Source organism: Pan paniscus, chromosome 1, assembly GCF_029289425.2.
Source record: "Pan paniscus chromosome 1, NHGRI_mPanPan1-v2.0_pri, whole genome shotgun sequence".
NCBI lineage: Eukaryota > Metazoa > Chordata > Mammalia > Primates > Hominidae > Pan > Pan paniscus.
This window is the reverse complement of record NC_073249.2, coordinates 213,466,370-213,477,321: the sequence shown is the minus strand read 5'-3', so window position 1 is coordinate 213,477,321 and position 10,952 is coordinate 213,466,370.

The window sequence follows — 10,952 nt, the reverse complement described above, 5'->3', positions numbered from 1 at the left end:
AATTCATAGAAGAGGTGGCACTTGAGACTAGGATTTCAAAGGGTGTAAGAGGTTGGCAGATGGCATTCTAGGAAGAAGGAAAAGTACAGGGAGCGCTACAGAAGTGGGGGCCCATGGGTGGTTACGGTTGTGTGAGCGCTCTGCTTTTGGGAAAGACAGTAACTTGTGATAAGACTCAAAAAGGGGCTTCAGGAAAGATCACGGGAGGCCTTGAATGCCAGGTTCAAACCGCAGTTTATTCTCTCAGCCTGGGGTCAGCCAATTATAGCCCATGGGCCAAATCTAGCCTATAGCCTGTTAGAATAAGACCTGTGAACTAAAGCTAGACACAGAAAGACGAATACTATATGATCTCATTTATATGTAGAATCTAAAATAGTCACACTCATAGAAGCAGAGAGTAAAATGGTGGTTGCCATGGACGAGCGGGGAGGGGAGATGGGGAGGTGATGGTCAAAGGGGATGAAGTTTCAATTATGCAAGACAAATCAGTTCTGGAGATCTACTATACTGCATAGTGCCTGTAGCTAACAGCACTGTACTGTGTCCTTAAAATGTGCTAAAGAAGGTCGGGTGAGGTGGCTCACACCTGTAATCCCAGTACTTTGGGAGGCTAAGGCAGGCAGAGTGCTTGAGCTCAAGAGTTCGAGGCCAGCCTGAGACATAGCGAGACCCCATCTCTACCAAACATGCAAAAATTAGCTGGGCCGGGTGTGATGGCTTACGCCTGTAATCCCAGCACTTTGGGATGCCGAGGAGGTAGTGAGAGGTGACAGCGTGCTGGCAGTCCTCACAGCCCTCGCTCGCTCTCCGCGCCTCCTCTGCCTGGGCTCCCACTTTGGCAGCACTTGAGGAGCCCTTCAGCCCGCCGCTGCACTGTGGGAGCCCCTTTCGGGGCTGGCCAAGGCCAGAGCCGGCTCCCTCAGCTTGCAGGGAGGTGTGGAGGGAGAGGCGCGGGTGGGAACCGGGGCTGCGCGCATTGCTTGGGGGCCAGCGCGCATTGCTTGCGGGCCAGCGGCAGTTCCGGGTGGGCGTGGGCTCCGCGGCCCCACACTCGGAGCAGCCGACTGCCTTCCGTGGGCAATGAGGGTCTTAGCACCTGGGCCAACAGTTGCTGTGCTGAATTTCTCACCGGGCTTTAGCTGCCTTCCCGCGGGGCAGGGCTCAGGACCTGCGGCCCGCCATGCCTGAGCCTCCCCCGCCCCTCGGCCTGCCCCCACCCCCGTGGGTTCCTGTGCGGCCCAAGCACCCTCCCCCACCCCCTCGACGAGTGCTCCACATCGCCCCTGCTCCACGGCGCCCAGTCCCATCGACCACCCAAGGGCTGAGGAGTGCGGGCGCAGGGCACAGGACTGGCAGGCAGCTCCACCAGTGGCCCCGCTGGGGGATCCACTGGGTGAAGCCAGCTGGGCTCCTGACTGGTGGGGACTTGGAGAACCTTCATGTCTAGCTAGGGGATTGTAAATACACCAATCAGCACTCTGTATCTAGCTCAAGGTTTGTAAACACACCAATCAGCACCCTGTGTCTAGCTCAGGGTTTGGGAATGCACCAATCAACACTCTGTATCTAGCTTCTCTGGTGGGGACTTGGAGAACCTTTGTGCAGACACTCTGTATCTAGCTAATCTAGTGGGGATGTGGAGAATCTTCGTGTCTAGCTCAGGGATTGTAAACGCACCAATCAGCACCCTGTCAAAGCAGACCACTGGGCTCTCTGTAAAATGGACCAATCAGCAGGATGTGGGTGGGGCCAGATAAGAGAATAAAAGCTGGCTGCCTAAGCCAGCCCGGGCAACCTGCTCTGGTCCCCGTCCACACTGTGGAAGCTTTGTTCTTTAGCTGTTTGCAATGAATCTTGCTGCTGCTCTTTGGGTCCACGCTACCTTTATGAGCTGTAACACTCACCACGAAGGTCCGCAGCTTCACTCCTGAGCCAGTGAGACCACGAACCCCACCAGAAGGAAGAAACTCCAAACACATCCGAACATCAGAAGGAACAAACTCCGGACACGCCGCCTTTAAGAACTGTAACACTCACCACGAGGGTCCGCAGCTTCATTCTTGAAGTCAGTGAGAGCGAGAACCCACCAATTCTGGACACAGTAGGACGGCTTGAGACCAGGAGTTTGAGACCAGCCTGGCCAACATGGTAAAACCCCGTCTCTACTAAAAACACAAAAATGAGCTGGCCATGGTGGTGCATGCCTGTAGTCCCAGCTACTCAGGAGGCTAAGGCACGAGAATCACTTGAACCCAGGAGGTGGAGGTTGTAGTGAGCAGTGATCACACCACTGTACTCCAGCCTGGGTGACAGAGCAAGACTGTCTCAAAAAAATAAAATAAAATAATAATTGGCCAGGCATGGTAGTGCATGCCTGTGGTCCCAGGAGGCTAAGTTGGGAGGTTGGCTTCATCCTGGAAGGCAGAGATTGCAGTGAGCTGTGATAGCACCACTGCACTCCAGCCTGCACTCTACAGAGCCAGACCCTGTCTCAAAAAAATAAATAAATAAATTGCTAAGAGGGTAAGTCTTAAGTGTTAACACATACACATTATTATTTATCAAATAATATGTGTTATGTATATATTATTTATCAAATAATAATGATAAAGGGACTGGGAGGAAACTTAGAGAGGTGACAGAAATGTCATTGACCTTGATGGTGGTGATGGTTTCACGGATTCACACTTATTCCCAAACTCACCAAGTTGTGTGTACAGCTTTTTACATGTCCATCATACAACGATCAAGAGATTTTTTTTTAAAAAAAAAAGTTGTAAAAACAAAACAAGAAATTATCAACAGAGATAGCAGATGGCTGACAAAGCCTAAAATATTGACTATCTGACTCTTTACAGGAAGAGTCTCGGAAGGTTCCACTGCTGTGTTTGACAGAGTGATTTGATGATGGATTCATCAGACACAGGAGAATAGAGGAGGCTGGGAGACCAGGTAAGATGCTGCTGTACTTATCCTAGTTCCAGCAAGGGAGAGCTTGAGCTAGGGGGGGTGGTGGCGGCCAGACCGCCAGACAAATGAGCCCCCCAGGACCAGGTGCCTGTTGTCTCGTTGTGGCTGATAGGATTGCTTTCTTCACCATCACCATCATCCCTTAAAGGGAGATGAGGGATGTGCCACAAGGCTCCCCATTCTATTGGGTCCCCCATCTCCAACTTGCATCAAAAGTTCTTCATCAAGTTCTATTCAAGATTTTTTTAGTGATGTTTTGCTAAAAATAGATTCAGTTGGAAATCACTGGTAGAAAAGACATGGTCGGCCAGGCGCAGTGGCTCACGCCTGTAATCCCAGCACTTTGGGAGGCCGAGGCGGGCAGATCACGAGGTCAGGAGATGGAGACCATCCTGGCTAACATGGTGAAACAGCGTCTCTACTAAAAAATAGAAAAAATTAGCCAGGCATGGTGGCGGGTGCCTGTAGTCCCAGCTACTTGGGAGGCTGAGGCAGGAGAATGGTGTGAACCTGGGAGACGGAGCTTGCAGTGAGCCGAGATCCTGCCACTGCACTCCAGCCTGGGCAACAGAGCGAGACTGTGTCTCAAAAAAAAAAAAAGAAAAGAAAAGACATGGTCCCCCTTTCATTTCCAGGAGCTGAAGGAGCTATTTTGTTGTTGCTGTTGTTGTCGTTATTTTTTGAGAGCGTCTCACTCTGTCGCCCAGGCTGAAGTACAATGGTGAAATCTTGGCTCACTGCAACCTCTGCCTCCTGGATTCGAGTTATTCTCCTGTCTCAGTCTCCTGAGTAGCTGGGATTCCAGGCGTGGCACGCCCAGCTAATTTTTGTATTTTTATTAGAGTTGGATGTTTCACCGTGTTGGCCAGGCTGGTCTCGAACATCTGACCTGAAGTGACCTGCCCACCTTGGCTTCCCAAAGTGCTAGGATTACAGGCGTGAGCCACCACACTCAGCAATCAGAGGAGCTGTTTCTAACAAAGAACTGCCAAGGAATTCTATCTTCCTGCCCTCTCTCCAGAGCTCTTGGCTTCTGGGTGGTTCTAGGTGTTGATGGTAGGACAGCATGGTATAGTGGCCTCTGAATGGATGTATCTCACTGGGCACCCAGTTTCCCCTGTGAGCACGAGTGCTCCCCAAGGGAAAAACAGGCATAGAAGGGCCTGTCTGGGATGGAGGTTTGGAAGGTGTATGAAAGGTACCTGGCTTGTGGCAGCAGGAGCTCACCAGGTTATTATTATTATTATTATTATTATTATTATTATTATTATTATTTTCATCTTCTTCATGGCTGACATCAGCCTAACACGTGTGTCTATAGCCACGTGACTTGAAGAATACCAGGGTTTAAAGAGATCTGAGCAGGCCAGGCGCAGTGGCTCACACCTGTCATCCCAGCACTTTGGGAGGCCAAGGCCGGCAGATCACTTGAGGTCAGGAATTCGAGACCAGCCTGGCCAACATGGTGAGACCCTGCCTCTACTAAAAATAAAAAAAAAGTAGCCAGTCATGGTGGCACATGCCTGTAATATCAGCTACTCGTGAGGCTGAGGCAGGAGAGTCACTTGAACCCGGGAGGCAGAGGTTACAGCGAGCCGAGATCCTGCCACTGCACTCCAGCCAGGGCGACAGAGCAACACTCTGTCTCAAAAAATAAAAATAAATAAATAAATAAAATTAAAGAGATCTGAGCAATGTGAATCCCCAGGGCCTGAACCCAGCCCCATCTCCATAGTGATTTCTAGCAATTAGGTTGGGGCCCAGTTGGAATGGGCTGCCTTGCAAAATGTTGCAGGTGAGAGGCCAAGGTGGACGGATCACTTGAGGTCAGGAATTTGAGACCAGCCTGGGCAACAGGGTGAAACCCTGTCTCTACCAAAAATATAAAAATTAAGCCAGGTGCGTTCCTGTAATCCCAGCTACCGGGGAGGCTAAGGCAGGAGAATTGTTTGAACCCAGGAGGTGGAGATTGCAGTGAGCCAAGATCGTGCCACTGCACTCTGGCCTGGGTGACAGAACGAGACTCCATCTCAAATAATAATAATAATAATAATAATAATAATAATAATAATGTTGCAGGTGGTGTTCAGGCAGAAACCGTGCCACATCACCAATTATCAATGGCCAACTCCACCCAGAAATCCAGAGGGCAGAGCAGCCGGTTCCCTTTGGGAGGGTGAAATCCCAATGAGTAGGAATACTTAGAATCATGTAGAGCCATCATCATCTACTTGCTGGCTCTGGGCTTCCCGCAGCTATTCTGATTTTGCTTCTATCTCAATGTTTCCCCCACGTCTTTTCTTCCAGACTAAACATCATGAATTCTTTCTGCATTTGCTGTCTGCTGTTTGCATATTCTCCGGTGGTGAATATCTTTTTGTTCTTTCTGTCAGGACCTGCTTGTAAAGGGACTTGCTAGCCAGCTCCTGGGACTGGGAGTGGGCTGCCAGCTGCCGGTTTTGTGTAAAGATGAAGGATTGCAGGACTTCTGCAAGGCACAAGGAGAAAGGGGAGACAGCAGCCATCAATCCTCGGTTCTATATAACTGTCCACCCGCAGCTGAACCAGCCGTGCCAGGGCCCAGGCAGCTTTGCTCACTTTTTCTAAGGCCCCACTCCAGAGGGTGGGGCTGGAGAGAGTGGGAGACGGGGTTCTAGGTCCCTCTGCTCAGCAGGGCTGAATGCTTAGCTTCTCAGAACAAAATTCTCTGCCTTGCTACTTACATCTTGTTCTTTGAATTTATCCCACCTCTTTCTTCAGCTTGGAGAGGGGCAAGAGGGAGAAGTTAGGTTGAACAGAACTGAGCTGAAGCACAGTCATTGGCTGTGTGACTTTGGGGAAGCCACTTAACCTCTCTGAGCTGATTTTTCCATCTGTTAAATGAGCTTAAATATTTATCTTTTGGCTGGGCGCGGTGGCTCACGCCTGTAATCCCAGCACTTTGGGAGGCCGAGGCGGGCAGATCACGAGGTCAGGAGATCAAGACCATCCTGGCTAACATGGTGAAACCCCGTCTCTACTAAAAATACAAAAAACTAGCCGGGCGTGGTGGCAGGCGCCTGTAGTCCCAGCTACTCAGGAGGCTGAGGCAGGAGAATGGAGTGAACCCGGGAGGCGGAGCTTGCAGTGAGCCGAGATCACAGCACTGCACTCCAGCCTGGGTGACAGAGCAAGACTCCGTCTCAAAAAAAAAAAAAATTCTCTTTCATAGGAGTATTGTAAGGATTAAATGAGTTATGTGTGTATCTGTATATGTATACATGTGTGTATATACACAGTTGATTCTTCTTATTTGAAGTCATCATATTTTCTTCTTTTTTTTTTCTGAGATGGAGTCTTGCTCTGTTGCCCAGGCTGGAGTGTAGTAGCACAATCTCGGCTCACTGCAAGCTCTGCCTCCCGGGTTCACGCCATTCTCCTTCCTCAGCTTCCTGAGTAGCTGGGACTACAGGTGCCCACCACCACAGCCAGCTAATTTTTTTGTATTTTTTTAGTAGAGACCGGGTTTCACCATGTTAGCCAGAATAGTCTTGATCTCCTGACCTCGTGATCTGCCCGCCTCAGCCTCCCAAAGTGCTGGGATTACAGGCGTGAGCCACCATGCCCGGCCGAAGTCATCATGTTTTATAAAGTCATCTTGAACACTGAATTATGAAATACTATACTTGTTTCCCTAGGAGAAACATAGGGCTAGGTTCTTTGAGCCGCTGGTTACATTTTTATCTATCAGTACACAGCCTTGTTTTATGTATGTTACTGTTTAAAAATACCTTATTTAGTATATATTGTTGCTTCATTAATGTTGAACTTGCTTACAGCATAACTCACGCCTGGATAAAATTTTTTTTTTGTTTCTTTCTCTCTCTCTTTTTTTTTTTTTTTTTTGGCAGGGTCTCACAATGTTGCCCAGGCTGGTCATGAACTTATGGGCTTAAGTGATCCTCCTGCCTTGACCTCCCAAAGTGTTGGGCTTACAGGCATGAGCCACCATGCCTGGCCTGGATGAAGCTTTTCTAACACACATATTTTCTCCATAAGGAACATCTCCGGCTTCTTGCACTTAGGAACACTAGTCAGCACTTCACATGCATAGGGGGCATTTTCTTTTTAGTTTTCCTTTTTTTTTTTTTTGAGACGGAATCTCTCTCTGTCGCCCAGGCTGGAATGCAGTGGCGCCATCTCGGCTCACTGCAACCTCCACCACCCAGGTTCAAGCAATTCTCTGCCTCAGCCTACCGAGTAGCCGGAATTACAGGCGCGCCACCGCACCTGGCTAATTTTTGTATTTGTAGTAGAAATGGGATTTCACCATATTGGGTAGGCTGGTCTCAAACTCCTGACCTCGTGATCTGCCTGCCTCGGTCTCCCAAAGTTCTGGGGTTAACAGGCGTGAACCACCATGCTCGGCATAACTTTGAAATTTAAACCTGCATCTTCTGCTTTGGACGCCTCAATGGGGAAGTCCTGAGGAAGCTCAGAGGCATTGAATACTGGTTTCACTGGGCAACAGTTTGGTGGAACCACTGTGAGCCCCTGAGAGCGGCCCACTCTGCTGAATGGGACAAGTTAACTTCAGGTGGGCACATTTTTGATGGTGGGGATGAAGCTACTCAGGATATTCTCTTTTCTTTGATGAACTTGTCAGCTAACTTACTCTGGGGTTCTTTTGGGTTTTTTTCTGTCATCACACAGTGAGAACTCTGGGATTCTAATTCTTTCATGTAGCAAGTATTTATTGATTGCCTGTTATGTGCCAGGACTGTGCTAATCCAAATAGCATAGTAGGCTGGGTGCGGTGGCTCGTGCCTATAATCCCAGCACAGTGGGAGTCTGAGGCAGGTGGATTGCTTGAGCCCAGGAGTTCGAGACCAGCCTGGCCATCAGAGCAAAACCCCATTTCTACTAAAAATACAAAAATTAGCCAGGCATGGTGGTGCACGCCTGTAATCCCAGCTGCTAGGGAGGCTGAGGCATGAGAATCATTTGAACCCAGGAGGCAGAGTTTGTAGTGAGCCGTGATCACACCACTGCACTCCAGCCTGGCCCACAGAGTGAGACTCTTGCCTCAAAAACAAAATAAAGCCGGGTGCGGTGGCTCATGCCTGTAATCCCAGCACTTTGGGAGGCCAAGGCGGGCAGATCACCTGAGGTCAGGAGTTTGAGAACAGCCTGGCCAACATGGTGAAACCCCGTCTCTATTAGAAATACAAAAAAATTAGCCAGGCATGGTGGCATGTGCCTGTAGTCCCAGCAACTCAGGAAGCTGAGGCACCAGAATTGCTTGAACCTGGCAGGCAGAGGTTGCAGTGAGCTGAGATTGCGCCACTGCACTCCAGCCTGGGCGTCGGAGCGAGACTCCATCTTAAAAACAAAAAGCAAACAAAAAACAATCAGCACACTGGACAAGACAGAGCTAGTCCTGTCTTCAGTAATCTCCTCCTGCAGGGAGGAGGGATGTTCAACAAATGATATGGCATTGATTAAGTACAGTAGTGAGGCGGGTGGATCACTTGAGGTCAGGAGTTCGAAACCAGCCTGGACAACATGGCAAAACCCTGTCTCTACCAAAAATTGCCAATATTGCACCATTGCACTCCAGCCTAGGCAACAGAGTGAGACTCGTCTCAAAAATAAATAAATAAAAATAAACAAAAAAATTTTTAATGAAAAGATGTGCATCAAGGTATGTTTCTACTTCTGGAGGTCTATGTAGTCTTCTTTTTTTTTTTTTTCTTTTTTTTTTTGAGATAGAGTTTCACTCTTGTTGCCCAGGCTGGAGTGCAATGGCGTGATCTCAGCTCACCACAACTTCCGCCTCCCGGGTTCAAGCAATTCTCTTGCCTCAGCCTCGCGAGTAACTGGGATTACAGGCGTGTGCCACCACGCCCGGCTAATTTTGTATTTTTAGTAGAGACTGGGTTTCTCCATGTTGGTCTGGCTGGTCTCTAGCTCCCAACCTCAGGTGATCCACCCACGTTGGCCTCCCAAAGTGCTGGGATTACAGGTGTGAGTCACCGTGCCCAGCCTAATAGTCTTCATTTTTTAATTAATTTTTTTTAGACCAAGTCTTGCTCTGTTGCCCAGGCTGGAGTGCAGTGGCGCTATCTTGGCTCACTGCAACCTCTGTCTCCTGGTTAAAGTCATTCTCCTGCCTCAGCCTCCCGAGTAGCTGGGATTACAGGGGCACACCACCACACCTGGCTAATTTTTTTTTTTTTTATTAGAGACAGGGTTTCACCATGTTAGGCAGGCTGGTCTTGAACTCCTGACCTCAAGTGATCCATCTGCCAAAGCCTCCCAAAATGTTGTGATTACAAATGTTTGCGCCACCATGCCCGGCCAATGTAGTCATTTATCCTGGTGGATTAAAACTGAACCAGGGAGGTACCAGTCAGTGGCTTCGTTATCATCAACTTGATGACTAAGGTCAACCTTTTAGAATCTTCTAGAATAAATATGTCTTACACCTCTAACCAAATACACAGGTTTTAAAAAAAAACAAATCTATAACATAGGCCGGGCACAGTGGCTCATGCCTGTAATCCCAGCACTTTGGGAGGCTGAGGCAGGCGCATCACCTGAGAGCAGAAGTTTGAGGCCAGCCTGACCAACATGGAGAAACCCTATCTCAAAAATACAAAAATTAGGCCAGGGGCGGTGGCTCACACCTGTAATCCCAGCACTTTGGGAGGCCGAGGTGGGAGGATCACGAGGTCAGGAGATCAAGACCATCCTGGGTAACACAGTGAAACTCCGTCTCTACTAAACATATAAAACATTAGCCGGTGGGCACCTGTAGTCCCAGCTACTCAGGAGGCTGAGGCAGGAGAATGGCATGAACCCAGGAGGCAGAGCTTGCAGTGAGCCGAGATCGCGCTACTGCACTCCAGCCTGGGTGACAGAGTGAGACTCCGTCTCAAAAAAAAAAAAAAGTACAAAAATTAGCCAGGCGTGGTGGTGCATGCCTGTAATCCCAGGTACTTAGGAGGCTGAGGCAGGAGAATTGCTCAAACCCAGGAGGCGGAGGTTGCAGTGAGCTGAGATCATGCCATTGCACTCCAGCCTGGGCAACAAGAGCAAAATTCTGTCTCAAAAAAAAAAAAAAAAAAATCTGTAACATGTAGTTTCCTAAAACAAACATTCATAGATTGTAAGTCACAGTCCTTACATCTATCATTATTATAAGAAAGAGGTTCAATTTTCACTATTATAAGAAAGAGTTTCCCCTCTTGGTGAATAGACAACATACAGAGTAAACTTAGATTTAACATAAATATGAAATGGTAACTGGAATGCACAGACTTGCTGATCTTCTCCACAAAAGCAAACTGTTCACTGAGTCCTTTGCATTCTCAAAATCAGCGTATTATGTTCTCTTAAGTGTCCTGCTACAGTAATCTCTAATCATAATTTATATTCATGCTAAATTCAAGATACATGGTTCTTGTCATTTTTTAATTCTATAGTGTAAAGTACAAACTTTTTTTTTTTTTTGAGATGGAGTCTTGCTCTGTTCCCCAGGCTGGAGTGTAGTGGTATGATCTCAGCTCACTGCGACCTCTGCCTCCCAGGTTTAAGCAATTCTCCCTGCCTCAGCCTCCCAAGTAGCTGGGATTACAGGCACCTGCCACCATGCCCAGCTAATTTTTTGTATTTTTATTAGAGACGGGGTTTCGCCATGTTGGCCAGGCTGTTCTCAAACTCCTGACCTCAGGTGATCTACCCACCTCAGCCTCCCAAAATGCTAGGATTACAGGTGTGAGCCACCACGCCTGGCCTTTTCTTTTCTTTTCTTTTCTTTTTCTGAGATGAAGTCTCTCTCTGTCACCCAGGCTGAAGTGCAGTAGCGCAATCTTGGCTCACTGGAACCTCCACCTCCCAGGTTCAAGCAATTCTTCTGCCTCAGCCTCCTGAGTAACTAGGATTACGGGCGCATGCCACCAGGCCCGGCTAATTTTTGTATTTTTAGTACAGACGGG